Source organism: Cygnus olor, chromosome 4 (assembly GCF_009769625.2).
Source record: "Cygnus olor isolate bCygOlo1 chromosome 4, bCygOlo1.pri.v2, whole genome shotgun sequence".
Taxonomy (NCBI): domain Eukaryota; kingdom Metazoa; phylum Chordata; class Aves; order Anseriformes; family Anatidae; genus Cygnus; species Cygnus olor.
The window spans coordinates 5102573-5121553 of record NC_049172.1 but is presented as its reverse complement, the minus strand read 5'-3'; the positions used below and the strand labels follow the sequence as shown (position 1 = coordinate 5121553).

The following is an 18981-nucleotide window of genomic DNA, read 5'->3' as shown; positions in this document are numbered from 1 at the left end:
CTTTCCATTTGATCTGCCATTGTTAATAGAAGAACACACTATTTCATTATGTTTCTCTTCCTGGCAGCCTGCACAGTAATTGCACACAGTAGCTAGAGACAAGTGGACTAGGAGTTCTGGAACGATGAGCAGGAAAGATGAACAATTTGTAAATTAATCTCTTATTCTCGTGGTAACAAACAACTGCAGTATTTATTTAAAGGAAAAAAAAAAAAAAGTTTTACACCAGCTGCATTTTGCTGCACACTGAATAATGTCAACATTTTATGAAGGGTTTGGTACTATTCAAATAGTAAATGAGCTCCAGCTCCTTCCTGGAGTTCATTATTCCATAAACTTGACTTTCATGGGGGTCCAAAGTAAAATGAAAGGATTTTTGAGTAAGAGATGCCAATTTCAGATAGTGATTAGAGTGTGTTTTATTACATTGCTCCTATTGTACATAACATTGGAGAGTCAACTCCTAGATCAATCCCAAAATGTGGTTTGTTAGTGAGGTTGGACTGCTTGTGGTATGTAGCATGGGAGTCATGCCTGTGAAAGAAAAAAGAAAAAAATAGCCCAAAGAATGTGGACACAGTGTTTTTTCCTCACTATAAAAGTCAATTCTCTTATTGCCATGACAGCTAATTATTTTTATTTTGTTTTCATGAACCAAATCTTCAGAAAGATCACACTACAGATTTTAACTGCAGGTGACTTTTTTTTTTTTTTAATGGAAATAAATCTTTCTTGTTAAAATGTAGAAAGCAATTATCACTTCAGCATCCAGATCAGCTGGTGGGTTAATACATGCCATTAATCAGTAGAAACTTCCACAGTCCAATACGTCTCACCTTTAGGACATCTTTTTTTCCCAGATGTTCTGTCTGAAATTTTTTCATCACTTTTCAATCCACTATTCCCAGTTATAGCATCTTTTTTCAAGTCGGAGTTTTTGCCCTCTTTGTAATTTGCACATAAAAAATACAAAGTCATCATGGTCCGTCTTGGAAATTATTTGGCCAAACTTTCCATGCTCAGTTTTTATCTTTCCTTGTTAACATGTTCTTCCACTCTCTTGAGCAAGTTTAATTCTTCATGGGCTGTAGTTGAGAGTGAAGATCAAAAAATGCAAGGAAGAAGATGGTCTAAGATAACATCCAATTTTTTTCCAGCTAAGTGCAGAATTAGGCCTCATTTAAAACTGCCCTAGGAGAATATTTTCATAGACAGAAGATTGGTTATGAGGAATAACAAACAACAAAGCAATTTATCCCCTTGGTTTGAAGCACTTAACCCTAACTACTTCAGGTAGTTTCCACATGGCTGACACACAGGAAACCGATGATGTATGGGCTGGTACCAAAGGCCTGCATGATGGGTGGCTCTGAGATCTGAAGGAGAGGGTCAGCATCACAGGAGAGAAAGCAGATATCTTAGAGGCTGATCGTATAGGAACAGGTATTCACAAAACAGAGGAAAACTGAATATCCAGAACGCAGATCTGGATGTATTTTGGAGGGGGTGGGCATTAAAAGCACTGTAACTCAAGGCTGAACCCAGTGTTGCAAGAATTAATGCAATATTAACAGTTTATAAGATTGAAACTTCAACATAGTGTGTTAATACTGTGCTGTGACAGACCTGCTTTAGATGCACCTGAAGCAGCCAGCTTTATCTTAGCCAGGGTAGCAAAATGCAATAATGCAGCAGACTGATTAAGTCCCAGCATACATTCAGTAGCCAACATATACTCTGCTGCAAATCTACTGCTGTGCATGTATAAACCAGTTTTAGTTAGATAGCTTAGATATGTCATGAGCTGTAATCATTCCTCTGATCACAGCAGGGTATAAACAGCCCTAGCTGAAAATGTAGATTTTTTTGTTTCTTCCTCTTAGAGTATGAGAATTGTATGTGTGTATATAGAATTATATAAACTCACATATATACATTTTTTATATGTATAGACTTAGGGTTCAGATTTGAGGGTGACTCTAATCCATGGAGTTTCACATGCAAAACTAGATTTGAGGAAGTTAGTGCAGGGAATAGAAGGATTCAGAGTTCTAGTGTGCAGTAAATACATGGAGATTCTGAAACTAATATATACTTTGTGCAAACAAACAAACGAAATAGGTACATGTATATTAAAACAAAAGGATACCAGTTTTGATCTTTTTAACTAAGAAAAAAAAACAACAACACTTAAGAGCAATGTTCCACAGGTGCCATGTATATTCTTGTAACAGCAGTCCATTTAGACTCAGATCTGACTCACCTGTGAAATGCTGCAATTTTAAACAACTCCCAGTAAAATCACAACCCTTTGTGTGCTGGTGGGTACAAGAAACCTTATACTCAAGTACATTTCTTCACACATAAGGATTTCTGCTTCCTCCACCTGAATGGCCCATCTCTTAGAAATGCTAAGACTACCAAGGGAGAAATTTGCGGTTTACACGCTTCTTACACGGTATTACGTCTGTCTAACAAAATAAAGGACTGTTTTGCAAGAGGACCCACCACTCAGCAGACTAATTCTGTCATGTTATTGCCAACTGCACCCTGGGGTGCACCAAGCATGACACTGCTAGCTGGTTGTGGGAAGTGATTGCCCCACTCTGCGCTGGTGAGGCCTCATTTCAAGCACTGCTTGCAGTTTTGGGTACCACAGTATAAGAGGGACATAAAACTGTTAGAAAGTGTCCACAGGAGGGCCACAAAGATAGTGAAGGGTCTAGAAGGGAAGATGTATGAGAAGCAGCTGAGGTCCCTTGGTTTGTTTAGCCCAGAGCAGAGCAGGCTGAGGGGAGGCCTCATGGTGGCCTGCAGCTCCCTCACGAGGGGAGCGGAGGGGCAAGTGCTGGGCTCTGCTCTCTGGGGACAGTGACGGTACCTGAGGCAACGGCAAGAGTTTGCATCAGGGGAAGTTCAGTCTGGATGTTAGGAAAAGGTTCTTCACCAAAAGAAGTGGTCAGGCACTGGGCCTGGCTCCCCAGGGCAGCAGTCACAGCCCCAAGCCAGGGCCTGGACTTATTGACCCCTGAGGGCCCCTTCCAACTCAGGATATTCTGTGACTCGGTGGGACTACACTGTTACCCCAAGGCAGAGCCAATGCCTGCAACACTAAGTCTCAGTGAGAAGTACACAGAGTGATGATTCTTTATTCCTTTACCCAACTTGAAATCTACGTTAAAAGGGGTAATAAAAGATAAGAGGGCTGTACTTAGTGTGAAAAACTAAGTTGTGTTTTTGCAGTAGAGGACTAATTTTCTGTATTCAAAGGTGGTTGTGTAGTCATAATAAGGAGAAATGCTAAGTAGGTAAGAGGACAGTAGAAGGCCTCACTGTTCCAAAATAAGGTGGAAGCTTGAGAAAAACAGGATGAGCAGTGTGAGAACAGTAAAACAAAGATCACAAGTTCTCAAAACATAAGAAAGGGGAAAAAAGGGAAAAAGGAGAAATTAAAGGGTTGAAAAAAAAAAAATTGTACATATGTGGTGTAGAGGAGCATCGAGTAGCTTGTGAACCTGTAGTACTCAGCCAATGAGGAAAAAAGGGAAGTGATCAGGTGTCGGGTAATAAGGAATAAAAGGTTATGATTTATTTACTAAAATGTGCTCCTAATTGACAGGATGCCCGCCATTGCAATCGCAAATAAAATAGCTTCACAGAAGATCCTGTCTGAAGAAGATTATTTGAGATTTTTCTCACATTAGCAACATATGATTCAATAAATTTTTCAGAATTTCTCTTGAATGCTTTCCATGTAGAGTTCCCCACTCTCTGGGCACCAGACACAGAGGTTAAGTAATATGAAGGAATATTTCATGCTAAAGTAAAAGTCCATAAAGTGAATTCGAAACCTTTATAAACAAATTTTGAAGAGTGAGTTCCTGAATTCACTCTACTGATATATTAATGCTTTACAGAATCAGTCTCAAACTCATGAAATTCTAATCCTTTCTTACCTGGAATAAATTTTAAGAATTAGTAGTGTGTAATTCAGGAATTTAGCCAGTGTATTCATCGGCTAGAACAGGAGAGCGTGTTACAAAATAAGCATGAGGAATCATTTTAATAAATAATCTGTGGTCCCATGAAGTTGTATGTTTCTGCATTTCTGCAGTTCCAAACTAGAACCAGTAGCAGATACATGGGATGTGAGTTAGGAATACAGTCTTATAGAGGAACTAGTCAGATACACAAATAAAACAGGTGAGTTCTGTAAGCAACAGAACATAGTGCATTTATTTATGCAAAACTTGAAAAGCACTTGAGAATAAATAAGCTAATAAATTAGAAGGAAATAAGCTAATAAATGTCTGTGGGGATGCTCTACCTTATGACATCTGGCTGATGTTCTTAAGAGCTAAAATGCAATTGTGTAAATCCATCACCTAATACTTGAATGCAATTGCTGGCAGGAGCAAAAGGTTTCAGAAGCTAGCCTGCAGTTGAGAAATATCCCTATCAATCTACAGAACATTTATATCACTTTTTCATATATTGGGGTGGTAATACAGGACTGTGGTATTATGAGTACGTTTTAAAAAGCTTTTAAATCTCACTGAGACATCCATCTCACAAACCTTAAATTCTCGTGCCATTTCTTTGACAAAGAGTTATACTTAAAACGGCCTTAAAATGAACTTGCACTTCCCTTTCTATTGTTGGAGCAATTTGCAAAAAACTTTAGTGTCAAAAACAAAAAAAAGTCACCCTATTTTACAACCACGCAACTTCAATCCCCTCCCCAATAACCCCCAGTGTTCAGTGGCATGTACAATTATGAATAAGATCAGACAAGCCCAGTAGAGGATTCATAAAACAATCGTTGCTAACAGCGAACAACCTGCCTTGTGTATCAGCAGGAAGCCATTCAATAAAAGCAGATGTATCAACAACATAAACATGGCTATTTAGCAAAATAAGATTTATTTTCCTCATTTCTGACCTGTTAGCTCTACCTGCCAAAAGCATAAGGCTTTATAAGGCATCAAAAGAACTAATGGAGACTACTGATTATCAAAAGAGTCACAAACGGACAGGGCAGGTGGAAGCTTCCAGGTCATGGACACACAAAAAACTGCAAGTGGAAAAACTCAAGAAACAGGATAGTCTGTTCTCAAAACAGAGATGAAGCTTTAAGTGACTAGCACAGCATCACAGCTACACATTAAAGACTCCTTAATATAATTGTTTCTCTATTAATGAGATCCAGCCCAATTTCAGCAAAAGAGTGGTGTGTCGTTGTTTTTTTTTTTTTTCTCTTTGCCTTAATGTAACTTTGATTCAAAGCAATTGAAAAAAACACTGTGGTTTCTAGAGCTATTTAGTCTAACCAAATGTGGGCAGATCCTGCCGATAAAGGAATGATTTAACTGAAATGAATTTCTATAATCAAAAATAAACTAGGCTGGGGAGCTCCAGACAAGTCTGAATGAAAGAAAACTTTAAAAACATCAATTATTTGTTGCAGCACAGTTAAATATTAATGTATCCTCTTTAAACTCCTTCCAGTCAATCACTTTAAAAATAATAAAACATGGGACTAGAAGGGAAATAAAATAAAACGTCTGGCTAGCTTCCCCTCTCCATTTTATTCAAACACTAGAAAGACCCAAATAATTTACACAGATCTAAGAACACAGAATCTGGCCTTCAGAAACATACAGCAAAGCCCAGGTTTAGACCAGACCCAAGCCCCTGCTAACAGAGAATCTTCTTGTGCCATCCTGCTTCAACAAGTCTTAGGGAGAGTTTCCTAATTCATTTCCAGAGTATAAAAAGAGACAGACACCTTTCCACCACCCAAAGGAGTCACAGAGGAACTAAAGAAAAGCAAAAGTAAAAGCCAACAAACCTCTCCTGGCACGCATATGAAGCCTTTCCTCACACCTCAGCCTCCCACACCACTCACTGCACTGGTTGCAGGTGAAAGCCATGAACGGATATGGGGAGCAGCTGGTCTCCCCTTGCCAGCTGAAACCTACCCATTCTCACCTGTAAGCTGCCCCACAGGGCCTTAGCTGTTGTTCTGCAAACATTGGGAACACTATTTGGATGTTCAGACTAGGACGTTTTCTCCACTTCCCTAATGGTTTGATCTTCCTAACCCAAACCTGCAAGTCTGGGATTTAGCCATTCCCAACAGTAGCAGAAGAATGAACATAAAGGTTAAGCAGGTCATTACAAGGGTATCTCTGGTATTACCTACTAGGAGTTGTCACACCACTCTTACTCTCCAGAAACCACAGTTTCTCAGAGCTATTTGTTTGTAATCTGGTCAGCCTACTTCAGCTTGCTTGTTACATCACACTTGCAGGAGAAAATGTCTTCAAAGCATTCCTTACCCTGTGAGCTATTTGGCAAAAGGAGAACGATGAAAACTCTTCCTCCCCTGGCTAGACTGAGAAACCCTCTGTTTCCTTTGCTCTGTAGACGTTCTGACTAAAAAACATACTATATTTGAATTGATCCAAATGTCTCTTTTGTTATCTGCAAAATCAGGGTAAAATGTGAAGTTTATGAACACATTTACAATGCATTGTCAAATACATTTTTTAACATATATGCCAAGACAACATTTTTGAAACACACATATTACACAGGTTACCCTATGCTTTCCTAGTTTTAATTTGCTGGATAATGTGTCCCAGTAATGTTTCCAGTAACTGTCAATACCCCAGAAATCATTCCACAGATGCAACAGCCAGCTTGATCTTCCGCTGTCAAGTCATAGGAAAAAAGGCAGTCGGGCCATGAACTTTTTACTACCCCAGCCATCTCTCCCTTTCTGCAAAATTCTATTTTCTTTGTATTTCCAAGAGGCGTGTGTAGACAGCAGGTACCGCAAGCCAACTCGGAAGCCATCCTTTTTTTTTATCCAAGAAAACACTTCAGTACTAGTCTTCCATTTGTTTTTGGCCACTGGGACAAACTTGCATTTTTTTCTACAAAGCATACAGCAGTGTGTCTTCAAATAGCCAGGGATGCCCCTAGGCTGAAGGCTATAGTACAACATCGGGATTTTTATTGCACTTTGCCTCCACCTACTGCCTTCAGCAGGATTGTCTTCACGTAAGCTACTGCCTACCTTTTCATTTGCTTGCCTTGGAAAATCAGGCTGGAAAACCTCTCTGATGTATGTCCCTGACTACCTGTCATTCTAATAATATCTCCAGGACTCATGTTCTAGAACAAAGGAAAAGATTGTGCAACAATTGTGCAAAAATACAAAGCAATGGCACAAGAAAGCAAAAAATTAAAAGTAAAGATGCTTGAAAGGTTCATGTTTTCTTTCCTGCACAGTAATAATCCTCAGATTAGACCACTGAAAAATTACCTGTGGCATGGTGCAAAAACTATTCCCTTTTTTTCAAAGACTAAAGTTTCCTGCTTCAGCCTGCACATTCAGTTTTCTATGGCCGTGGACATCTCCTTATCACAAAGGCTCTCATGACATAAGAATGTCATTTGTTGAGTCTCGGTCAAAATCTAGGATGATTTTGCCTTCCAGATCATACTGGAATTGTCATTTCCTTCATTTGAAACATTGCAACAGTAAAAGAGGGTGCATTCTTCCTCAAATGCCATTTCTGGAAAATCAATGGATTTTTCCCATTTTCTCCCCAATACACAGGCACTCCAGAAGTACTCTCATGTTAAGCACTCAGGACAAGTTAGGTTCTTATAGATATACAACCAGTCACTAAGAAAGGAATCACTACCTTCCTTTTACGTCTCCAGTGCAGTTATCTGTCATCCTTAATGGTTTTTCCAAACCATTTTTGTGCAGATTTCATTATTAATTACAAGCCTCCTCCTTGCTCAGTTTCCTGGGACACGAGGTCATTTAACTACAGAGGACTGTTACTTACATAGAAGACCACATAGATGCATACAATTGGAGCTGATCTGAACTGGCTTTGCGCTTTCCATCTTTTCATCATTTCCCCTGAAACAGACAGAAGAGTGTTTTATATTAGCAGTAGGAGCTCCTGCTCTAGTCTGAGGAGGAAAAATAAGGAGCCTTTATGTAAAGTTATGCAGTCTCAAGATAGACCTTTAGCAGGGCATTTTGCAGGATGATTTATCCATTTAGAATTTGATGTTGCCGCCAACTGTATATGTTTTGCCTGAAATCTTCATTGTGATGATTATTATGAAAAGACTTCATTTGGGGATTTTGGATTTTTGATTAATTTAATCTAAGTGTTTAAATTATTTATTTTACACTGTTTGCAAATACCATAGAAAATATAAAACTTCCTCATGTAAAGATATATAAACTTTTCCAGTTCATGGAATCAGTCCATTAAACACACAGGCAACATGATCATTTTTGCCTCAAAGTTTACAACTCATATAGTAAGGAAGCTGTTATTCTTTCTTTCCTATAATATGTATGCACACACACATTTATATCAGATGCAACAAAATAAATATATGTACCTGCATTTGTGTCTCATTTACCATATATATTGGTCAGAATCGAGATAGTCACCATAACCCTAAAATCTAGTAAATACTTTGAACGAGATAAACTTAGTTCCTGGTCTACCTGCCTGATTCTTCAGACCAGTTTTTCTTTCTTCTTGTACAATTACCCTGTCATTTTCAACAAATGTTTTTCCTCTTCTATTCTACAGGAGATCCTAACAACAACAAAAATTGAGTATGGATTTCTTGTTTCCCTTTTGTAATATAACCATCCACAAAACTACTCCAAAATTTGTTAATTGTGCCATCATATATTTTTTTTCTTGTAAAACCCTGGGCAATGTTGCTGGTCCTGGTGTAAAAGCACGCATGAATTTGCTAGTTTCTGGAACACCAAGGAGGGAAAGGTACAGACTTAACTCTGTTCACTTGAAAGCACAGGTATAAATCACTGATATTTTTCTCCTTATCAAAGAAAAGGGAGGAAACTCCTTGGCATTCTATCCACGTTATAGAACTAGATGATCTTTAAGGTCAGGATGAAGGAACTGAGACAAGAGAATAAGCATCCATTCTGCATGAAAACAATGTGTCTAATCACTTCAATAACTAATTCATTGTTTTACATAAATGGAAATATCTTGAATCTTCTTTTACCTTTTTTTTTTTTTTCTATAACCATTGTCCCATTGAGCTCAACAGAATTACTCTTGGCTTACCTCTTGTTCACTGTCAGAACCAAGACTCCTGTTCAAAGACCCCTCACCTTTGCAGAGTCTGGATTCAGACCTGAATTGCAAAATTCTTATACTCATCTTTTTGAGTTGTGACTTTTCACTTCTGGAAAACTGGTGAGATCTCTTTAGTGCCTTTCATGTCCAAAGTGACACAAGAACCATGAATATCGCAGAATAATCACTGAAATCATTTCATCGGTGCTAATCACTGAGATTTACTACCTATTTCCTGAGTAGAAGGAAGACAAATACTTCTTAACTTGGATATGGAATTGGGCAGTTTCTAAAATATCATGTATTTACGATGCACATGCAGCTTTCAAATATGATCTAGGGTGAGGGACTTGTACACATCAATTTCCTCCTTGTAAAATAGAAACAAAACCTATTCTGCCTAGATTGTCAAAGTAATAACCTTCTTGTAGTGAACGCACAGTGTGTCTGCCTTACAGATCAACACAATGTTCTTCTGCCTTGCAGATCAACAGGTAGCCTAACATCTACTTGGGTTCCTAACACTACGAGAACCTCAAACATTGTTCTTCCCTGGCCCAAGTTAATCTCCTGCTCATTCTGAAATGCTTTATACAAAGTGGGTGAGCTTCAAAAAGGATATCTGGGTGAAGCATATCTCCTGTGATAAACCAGAGAAATGACAAGATAATCTAAATTACCCTCTGATTTGGGACTTTCTGAAATCCAAGCTACCCAGTATGAATCTGTAAGGCTATACTGAGTGCTTTCTTCTTATCTTTCTCTTTTCAGGTTCCTGCCAAATTGCGATTCTATCTTCATTCAGATCATAACATGTATCCAGAATCTCAGATCCAGAAAAATAGCTTGAGTTGGTATTACAGTAGGTAGTAAGAAAGGGTCATGACCACAAATTATTTAGAAGCAAGAATGTAGTTATCTGTGAATGAAGCCTATGTACCAGCACTTGCCCTGAATACATCCATGTTTGAGGTCAACTTCTTTTGAAATAATGTACATAATATTATACAATTAAAATGGTAGCTGTCTTGATAAAATATTGCTAACTTAAAAGAACCCTAACAGACTTGCTTTCCCAGACCATTTGACAATGGAACAAATTCTGTGGAATTGATTTCTTAGATAGGATGGATGCTTTCCGTTTCCTAAAAAACTCTGGTGCCTTAATAGTTTAAGTGTTATTCATTCCCTTGTGGATTGGGCTGACAACAGAACCTAGTAATGTGAGATCTATTAAGATTCTCAGAAAATCCCAGGTTTTACTCTGTTTGAACTCCTAATTGTGAATTCATTTGGGAAGAATAGTATTCATGATATGCCTGTAGATTTTGCTGTGGAAAATCCTTTAAATAAGGAACAACATCTGAGATCTTGAAATACACAGAACTTTTTTTTGCAGTCCCTAGAGAATAGAAAGCCTTGAATGCTTACCAAAGAGGGTAATTCATGTCTATTCCATCTCCTAAAAACACTTCCTCCTTCAGATTTACAGTTACTAAGAACACAGAGCAATTTTGATCAAAAGAAGCAGCAGCAGCAGCTGTACAGGAGAAGTGCTCATTTCTGATTGCTTCATCTGGAATGGAAGGGGGTAATGGCATAACTTTATTACACCAGATGCAGTGAAGGCCTTTATTTCATTTAATCTGGAGAACAGAGGAATTTGTCACATACAGAAGATGAAAATAATCTCGTTCTTCTTGACACCACCCAGGCATGATGGTTATTGGCTGGTTCCACAGAAGAAGTTGGAGTTTATGATGACTACTTACTTTCTCCTCCATGACTGTCCTAAGAGGGCTGGTATTTTGCTATACTCCAGAGACATCTTCTGTTGAAAAGTTATTTTTGTTTGGTATTTGCTGGAAAGCACTTGTTTTGGGAATGTGTGCTTCTGGGATTTGTGGTAGGCTCAAAGTTTCAACTGTACATCATAGCATACAATTTGTTTGGCACAGCATTTATATTTAAGTTGGAATTTATTAACACTTACTCTAAGACTCTTCTCTATACCAAAGCCATTTTTGACTAGCAATGTATGCTGATAACAAACAATGGCCACAGATAGGACTTTTTACTTAATTTCCCTTCAAGGGTAGTACAAAGGATTATTCAGCTCAGCAAATGTATCAGTGATTCATCAATGTAGTATGTCACTTTTCTTTTGTTTGTTTGTTTGAACACAGTTTTGGGGGTTGTTTGTTCTGTAATTGTATTTACACCATTAATTCAATATTATGGCTCTGGGTGAGGTCCTTACCGAGCAAGAGCTATCTTCAAAGTTAATAGATATGTTTTATCCACCATCTATTCTTTTGACAAATAGATTTAAAATGCCACTGTTTCTGACACATCAGTATGTTAAAACCTCTTGGCACAAGGGGTAGTATCTACACAGAATGGAGAGCAGGGGAGAGTTGAGCCCAGCATTTCTAGGTCATACCAAGTTATTAAGTGCATTTTCTTGAATATAGGAAAAGCAAAGTAAAAGTTATTTGCTCCTTTTTCTCTAAAGGGGGAATGACCAGTAATAACTTGTTTTCAGTGGATTGGCAGGTTCATTAACATGCAGGTTCATTAACAATTAACATTCATAACCAGGATATAGATTGGCTCCCTTCAGTAGCGTGTCCGATGTCACGTCACCCTTTTTTATATATAGATTTGCAAGAATAATCCTGCTTCAGTGCATGATTTACAGTCTGCCTGGAATTCCACTTGTTATGGTGGCTAATGACATGTAACTCACTTCATCGTCGGTATCCTCATAATACACGCAACCTTCCCACTTTCCTTAGTTTCCACGACCACAGAGGTGGTGCCTAGTTACAGGGGCTCTGTAAGCACTCAGGCAGAACAGCAACAGAAGAGACCTTTGATGGTCCCATAATGATTTAACACCGGTTGAAACCCCGTCCTGACAGTACTTTTGTCACTAGCTCTGCTTGCAAATGTTTTGTAGTGTTTTGGATTTTTTGGGATCCAGAAAGACAGATCTTACTTCCTCATCATGATCTTAAATGTCTATTTTCACTTTCCTAAAACTTTTCAAGCCTTTCCATTCACATTTTCTCCTTTCTGTTCGTGGCTATATTGAAAAACAACAGAACATCTTTATAATAAACATGGGAAGGATTATCAAGCACTGGAAGGCACTGACCACTAGTTCAGAGAACAAAAACGCACAAAAAGATGTTTCTGTAATATGCACTCATGGTACAGTGTCCTGAGGAATTGCATCTCCTTTCTCCATTAACTGCACAGGGAGCCAAAGCCTATCATGCCTGCATTATTAACGCTCCAAACTGTACATTACAGTCCTAAATATTAGAGTTGTCTGACTCTGTTTTAGTCACTAGAGTAGGCAACCAGTGTAAGTGTAAAACCTCTGCCAAAATCCTTGTGTTCTGTTAGATAGGAACAATTGAAATCATGCTTTTGCAGGATTAAACTGAAAAGTTAGCAGCATGAAATTCTGTTCTGCTTGGCACAGGCAGACTGAAACACCTTTCCTGCATAAGATAAAAAGTATCAAAAATGTGACTGTAATCAAATTACATTTTTGGCTTTTGTGCAAAAAAAGCATCACTGTTTCTGCTCGTCTGTGAACCGGTTATTTCCTTATGCTGATTTCATTCAGGTTAATATACATTTTTGTTATATTTAAATGCATTTGCTGTTTACACAGTTCCCAATTCTGGGAAGTGCTTCCTACTAAGAATATGATGTTACAAACAGCAATCACATCGTTTCCTGGATCATGGCATTCCAAGGAGTGGAAAACTGCAGCATTAATTGTCCTTATGCCCAAGTTAATTTAACTGATTCCAAAAATTCCCTTCTTGCTTCTCACCCTGTATCCTGTTTTGTGGGCTATCACTCTGATTTTAAGCAACCGGTATCAGAGGATACTGATGTTACCAGAGCGTCTTCCACAGCTTGTACAGAACCTGTGGTGTAAAACCACAAGAATCGCTGAATAAATTGTGCATTTCAGGGGCTCAAGCGCCACCTGCTGTGGATGAGGGCGATACACACTGTGGAAGCAAATAATCCAAAATACAGCTGTCCTTCTGAATGTACGAATATCTATCTATCTATATGACCATAGGGTTGAAAAAACTGACCTCCTGCAGGCCTGTCCAGCTTCAACTGTTTTATCATTCGATAGACAAACTGTCAAAACAAAGGGGGAAAAATTGTAATTCTTTGCATACCTAAGTGTCAGTGCTGTAAAGTCAGCTTCAGATTTGAAACTCAAGCTGTTTGTTCCTTCCCCTACACTACCGCGGCTAACAAAGAGTTTGAAACCAGAGTCTAGTAAACAGCTGATGATACATGAGCGAAGAAAAGATTGTGTTACATATCTTCCACACGTTGCAGCTCTTAGAGACAATTCTGCTGTATATCACTTAAATACAAACTGCATTTCTGGAAAGGAAAACGTTAATTCTAATCTCTGACTATCCTGCCTCAGGCTTGGCTACCAGCTTCATGAGTGAACAGTGCACCTTCAAGGAAAAGAAATTAATCATCTTTTCAGCTGGGACAATTGGGGTTATTCCATCCTGAGGACACATTTAGTTTCCACTTTCATTCCTGATGAAGAACCTAAATGAACTTAGTTAAGCAGACCCATCACAGAGTCAGAAAAATTGATGCATGCCCATGTGTCTCAAAATAAAAAAGGAGAGTTACACAGAGCTTTTTGAAGCAGAGAAGGGACAGGCAAACGGTAAGTCCAAGCAAGTGATGAGAAGAGCAGTCCTTGCCTAGGAAAGATTCTAGAAGAGGCTGTACCAGTGCTATGAAGTACATGTTCCCATTTCTCTAATTAGCCATATCACCAGTGAAAGAAAAGAAGTGGAACTGATTGACATTAGAGAGAGAACAATAGAGTGGGATGGGATTTCCAGTGATCCTACAAGCAGCAGAAAGCAGCTGATGACAAATTGTTTTAAGCAACCAGAAAAACATGGAACAGACAACTGTGGACTTGTTCTGAATTTGCCAACTGACATGCTCATAAATCTTGAATCTATGGACAAACACTGACTCATTACCACTTCCCTGTAGGCAAGTGCAATAGAGTAACACATGACAATAATATACAATTAATTCTTGCTCGGAGAGCCAGTATTCTGTCCACTCACCTCTCATTTTCACCTCAGATCCTCTTCTGAGGGTAGAGCAATCATACACACATTTCTTCAGTCCCCTGCCCATGGATAAAATTCATTCTGTGAAAATATAAAAATGAAAATAAGTAACAGAAAACCTGTCCAGCACATTTGTCTTCTATCCTATACATGCAGAAGCTGCTTTCACAGCTGCTTTGGAAAGAGTTGTTTGTCCTTCCCTTTAGGCCATGCAGAAAACACCTATTTGGCTGACTAACCTTTTCTCAAGCCTGAAAAGATGCATTAACAATTCTCCAAGGGTCAGCAGCGGTGGCTAGCTAATGATAGCAGACCAGAGGAACGAGCTGTCCTACCTGCTGGTGAGCTCATCCAGCAAAGCACTCATGGTTACAACAGATGTTAAAGCTTTACAGACACATTTGTTCTCCCCTCCCAGCAGCAAGCTCGCACAGCACAGAAGTCTGGAGAACAACGTGGCACTGATACGTACAGAGTGCGCAGGACACAACAAAGGATGTCCACAGGCCTGCTACCGTGCTACTCACCAGCGTGCTCCGACAAGCCTTCTGTGCACTGAGCAGATGTGCATGGCTGCACATCAAGGAAGCAAAGAATAAATAAATAAATAAATAAATGCAATCTTTGCTCAAGTTGCACACCTATTTTTGATTCATTTAATCAAGGAAAGTGAATTTTTATTACTATTTTTAGTACTGATGTTGTTTTATCTTTCTGAAAACATTTTAAACACTTTCAAAGTGAGCTTTTGGTACTGATGAGCCTGGTTTATACTATCTTATGCAACACTTCTGCTAGAACTCTTATGCTATCTCATGGTAGAACACATATAAGACTTACAAAATAGGAACATGGGGGAAAGCGTCTAAAAACATAGACCCTGGATTACAGTTACAGGAAAACAGTGTTCACAATTTCTTAATTATATTTGTTCAAGTACTTTATTAGTTTCAAGTGGCTTTGCATCTTCTTTATAATTCACTTTCCACAGATTCCCTAGCAAAAAGTTTAATGGGAGACAGCCACTGAAACAAGCAATTTTAAAAAAGGACTACGGAAAGTGTGCCTAATATATTTTAAAGTGGCAGTCCCATATGTCCGTGCTGAGAAATTGATTCTAAGGTTTGTTCTGAATACCCCTGAAGTCTGTGGAGATCATTATGAAGGGTCCAAAGTAAAGCTATTGTATTTGTAGGTGATTCATACTGTTATTAATTTGTACAGCAGTAACACTGCAATGTCTCATTTGTGATCCATGGACTTTTTAAGTAAGGAAGGGATCAAACACAAAGAACAAAAAAATGGGTCCCTCCATTAGTGATAAATAATCTTCATTGGAAGCATATTTTGATACTAACTACAAATTGCCTCCAAACAAGCTACAAGCCAAACTACTCTGCAGGCACTGTTTGGTGAACAAACAAATACATTCTAGAAGATCGCAAGCAAAAAGGCACAGCACACACCAGATAATTTCTTCCTCATGCTTTGTTCATCCATCTCTCCTTGGCAGGTACTTCAGGGGGGCAAGTTGCCACAGGTGGTGTTGATTTATGTGATTAATACATGTCCCTTCATTCACTAAGCAACCAGTGAAATAGTCTACACATAGTAAAATTATTTTATGCATTATAATAAATTCAATGGAGTGTTTTAATGCCTCAAACAGTAATGGATTTTTAGTAATCATGTTCCCATCACATAATTTAAATACAACTAGGTCCATATCTTTAAATAATTTCTAAAATAAAATGAGATATATAATTATTAGGTGCTACAGCTGTAAGAACAAATAAATAAATTTGTTCCTCCCATACGAGGCTAGTACCTTCAGGGTGTTAAGCATAATACAGGGCATATTATGTATCAGATAAGCATGATACAGAAGTCAAGCCATAAATACAGTGCAATAGGATGTTTTAGCATCAAAAGTACTTCTAGTTTTTTTGTCAACCACACCAAACTTCAGCAGAGTCACCTCACAATCTCTTTCATGTTAAAGTGTCCTTTCAATAAAAATAAGGTGGGATACCACAGAACGGAGATTTTAAAAAAATAATAATTTCATTTTAAGAAAAACATTTTAAAGGAGGTAGATTTGCTACATGTTTTAGGCATACCATGCAAAAAATTGGTTTCTACAACATATGGAAAGTATCTGAATCAGTAAGACAATGATCTTCATAAATCACTCCTGGTTCCAACTTTAAATTATGTTTTGTTCCCTCTCTCATGGGATATTCACTGTATCTCATACAAACTCATGGTTGTATGTGCATAGTATTCCTACCTTTATAGAGAATTATGTCATATCAACACATAGAGGGTATGTAAAATGAAGAGTAAACACATTTTTATGAGATTCTGACCAGATGGACCCACATACTCCACTCTTTATCACTTCCCTTTGGCTTAAGGGAATATTCTTTTCATTGTATATGATTTATTATATGGACTAACCAAAACTCGGGGGGATTCCTCTTCAGACTTTATTTATGCAGCAGTGCACCGTGGGTGGCAACGGCCAACACAGTGCCACACAGGAGAATAATGTGGGACAGAAATCCCATTTCCCTCACCTTAGGTACATGAAGGCCATGGGTTTGTTCAAGCCAAAATATAACTGCCTATGAACACAATGAGGATTTATGAGATCTTGATCAAAAGCATGTTACAATTCAGTTAAGACAGCTGCTTGTGGCTAGTCTTACCTTTCCCTTCTTGTCACAGGTATGTTAGTTGGACAAACAGTCTATAGTATCAGCCTTTTGTTTTGTCTTCAAGATCTACAACCAGGAATATTCTTCTCCTAAAAACAATGCAGAAAGAACATGTGTAACTGCACATTTACCTTCTGCTTTCAGTAAACATCTACCTGTTGATCCTGTTCGTATAGTCTCAGATGAGCACCTCATATTAACAGAACCTTCACAGAGATAGTTTTGATTACCTTTTCTATATGTTCTGTTTCTTCTCTACATTTTTTGTCCATAAAGACCTTCAGAGAAAACTTATCTTCATAAGTCATCTTAGTCTATGATTTAGCATGCAATACTTAGAAATGTCTCCAAATTCAAATTTTAGTTCTGTCCCTACTGGCAATTATCTGCACCCCAACACTCTCATTCAACAACTGCTAACAACTATTTCATAAGGTGTATATGCAAAGTCCCACCTGACCACTCCCTTTTCAAAGACAAATGCAAGAATACACACCATGCTTCATGGACATTATTGATATCGTAACTGAGATATTTCCTTTTTTTTTTTTTTTCAGTGAAATTTTACTGAAAAGAAGATAGAATAAAAGCAGAATTTCACAGTGTGGACTTGTGGACTTTGAACATACATAGGTCTGAACAGTATATAATGTCAAAATCTATATTATTGACCATACAATAAAAATATAATCCCTTAAAAAGATGCTTGAACTACTACTACTTCAGCTATTTGTGAACTAACTGAACTCATTCTGCAATGTGCTGACAAAAGATAAACACAAAAATGCTAAAACTCCACTTGAATGAGGATCATGCTTTAGCAGAAATTACATATCCATCTGTATTGTTTAGTTGTATGTGGTAAAGCAAACATTCTTTCTACAGATTGCTAACAAGGGATTTATGAATTAATAATGTCATTGATTTGCTTAAACATTTAAATCTGTATGGTTTGGAATTGTCTTTGGCTCTAGCAACCAGATTGTTTAAAGCGACTAAAGTGCAGTGAGTCACAGTTATAAATAATGGCAGTGTGAAACACTAAACAAAAATTTCCTAAATTTTCAACCAAATAGGAACAACCAATATCAACAACTGGTCTGCTCTTTTTTTTTTTTTTTTTAATCTAATAGATAGATTAATAGATGGTGACTACATTTTCACTAAAATGACAATTCTTTATCCCAGTGACTTGGTTTTGAATTGAGCTTCAATCTGAAGTTGCTACCTAGTTGTTAGAACTTAAAGAGAAGGCAATGAGATGTCAGTCTGCACTCCAGAGATGATTCTGAGACCAGAAATCTTCAAAAAAGAGCAACTGTCCTCCCTCTGAAATGACATTCCCAAGCAAAGTTAAGAATATCAAATCCTAGATGAAAAGACAAGTACGATACACAGCTTTAAATCAAGATGGATGTACAGTATATAGGTAAAGCACGGCCACATTGTAATAAAGACAAATGAATAAACCACAACTATATAGGGCAGGTAGCTGTGAAGAGAAACAAAATACCACCAGTGCTATTTCTCAATGGAGATGAGACACTTTCAAAAGGAACTTTATCTTTCAAACTTTACTGGCAGAAAGCAATTCATCTTCTCCTGCGCCAGAGAGGCAGAACCGTTCTCCCGTTTTCAGAAATACAGATAACTCCTTTGGCATTGTTAACAGCTTATACCATAGAAAATAAGGCAATGAAAAATTCTGCCCCTTTAACTTAACACAGATGAGCTTTTATATATGTAACATCCCTCCGTTAAATATATAATCTGATTAAGAAGCAGAAATGTAGCCATTGGTTTTACATTTCCAACAGGTGTGTGTGTGCATACATACATATATGTATACATCATACTTTCTTTTTAAATGCATTTAAGTTAGGGGAACTAGAAGATTCTTATCTGAGATTCATCATAACTAAATAAAGCAGTTCTGGTTTT

The 18981-nt window shown here is 37.9% G+C and overlaps 1 long non-coding RNA gene across 1 annotated transcript in view; it reads right to left on the bottom strand.

Moving 5' to 3' along the window:
• Positions 1 to 835: 835 nt before the first annotated feature.
• Positions 836 to 18981, bottom strand: part of LOC121069056 — a 50764-nt gene continuing 32618 nt past the window's right edge. Inside the window, exons 5-7 of the long non-coding RNA XR_005819221.1 lie at positions 17032 to 17129; positions 14315 to 14401; positions 836 to 1085 (exon numbers count right to left, since the gene is read on the bottom strand). This is a non-coding gene — a long non-coding RNA (uncharacterized LOC121069056). The remainder of the gene's footprint in view (positions 1086 to 14314; positions 14402 to 17031; positions 17130 to 18981) is intronic.